The sequence below is a fragment of the Pundamilia nyererei genome, unplaced genomic scaffold, assembly GCF_000239375.1.
Source record: "Pundamilia nyererei isolate P.nyererei 1_Seehausen unplaced genomic scaffold, PunNye1.0 scaffold00021, whole genome shotgun sequence".
In the NCBI taxonomy this organism is placed as follows: domain Eukaryota; kingdom Metazoa; phylum Chordata; class Actinopteri; order Cichliformes; family Cichlidae; genus Pundamilia; species Pundamilia nyererei.
The window spans coordinates 2,003,637-2,005,251 of record NW_005187422.1 but is presented as its reverse complement, the minus strand read 5'-3'; the positions used below and the strand labels follow the sequence as shown (position 1 = coordinate 2,005,251).

Genomic DNA, 1,615 nt, shown 5'->3' with positions numbered 1-1,615 from the left:
TGCATCTTTGCGGATTTAAAAGTTAACTGGTCTTCACGTTGCAGTGCAGAGTGATTGCCCTACACTCTTTGATCCTGTTCAAAAGCAGAATCCAAATGTGTTTGCAGAATGGTTCCCGACTTCGACCTTTACTTCTTTCTGATATTTTTATATTTGAAAAAACTCAAATATATTTTGATATTTTTAGTGTCAGAAAATTTATTTAAATTTTTGTTATATTTAAACCTGTCATGCATGAATTATGACAACCTCAATCAAGATTTTTTTCTTAAGTATTTTTATTCATCTTTAGGCATGAAAAAAAGACTACATTTTTTAAAATGTACTTTTCGAAGAGTTTTTTACATGTCCACTTAGGTGGACAACATGTGTTTTAATTTATGAAATTGACAAACGAGTGCACATCAGTGTCTAATGTAGTGGTTTATGTGCAAGTATACCATCAACACTGATACAAATACAAAAAAACAGCCTTTGAATAGCTGTCCACTGTAGTGACCACAATGAGTGTAAGGGTTAAAATGCTATTGATTGTATTTTAATGATGCAAGCCTTTAATCTCACTTCACTGTATTTTGTGACTATTTTAAGAATAATATAAAATATGTATTTCTGTTATTATTACTTTTCTATAATTTTACCAATTTAGGGGAAATAATGACAAAAGATACATGACTATTATAAAACAGACTGAAATTACTGTAAATATACCTACCAATTGACAGTCTATTAATACTTTGTGATGTTACATAGCCATAACAACACAAAATTACACAACATAGAAGTTGATTAACAAGCAAATCTATGTAAAATTACAAAAACATCTGCAAATAAATCATCTGTATTTACAGGTGCAATTTTTCACGTTATTGTACATTCGACATGTTAATTAACGTCTTTTTTGTAATTCAATGATATTTCATGTATTTAAAAATAACAGGAAATTTCTGAAAAAATATATTTTAAAAAATTCTGGTAAATTACAGATTTTGTTTACAGTGTAGAAAGCCTGTAACATGTCTGGTAAAACACGATGCACAGTAATATTTGTGTTAATGCAGTTTGAAACCTGCTAATGCGCTCTAGTGTAATAGCAAATTTCTCCAAGAGAAGGACAGAAAGCTTCCTGCCTCTGTGAACTACATAATAAACATTTTTATACTTTTAAATATAATTATTACAATTATTATAAACTGTTTGGTGCTGAATATGTAAATATATTTGATTCATTATGTGACTCTGACTCATTACCGATTACTTAGATTAAATATGTCAGAAAGGGAGGTAAGGCTTGCTAACACAGTGGTATAAAAACTATTGTAGATCAGTGAATTTATTAACTGCTAATTAGTGAAAAACTGAGGTTTGTCTCTGTCTTTCTGTCCATATTCACACATCTGAGTTTCCCATTGTGACAGTTTTTAAAGTTGTGGATAGAAGTGGGGGGCTGGCCTTATGCCATGTGTATTGTGGCTGTGAAAGTTATTCATATGAGTTTATTTATTTGGCGTGAGAGGTGGAGATGTTATTAGAATGGATGTGTGCTTTAGCTCAAACCTAAACCCCCCAAACTTGACTCTTTTTTAAAACACTAACTTTCTATGATCAGTATTTA

The 1,615-nt window shown here is 30.5% G+C and overlaps 1 protein-coding gene across 1 annotated transcript in view; it reads right to left on the bottom strand.

The window, feature by feature from the left end:
- Window positions 1-1,615, bottom strand: part of LOC102194393 (bactericidal permeability-increasing protein-like) — a 14,918-nt gene that overhangs the window by 7,599 nt on the left and 5,704 nt on the right. The window lies entirely within an intron of this gene.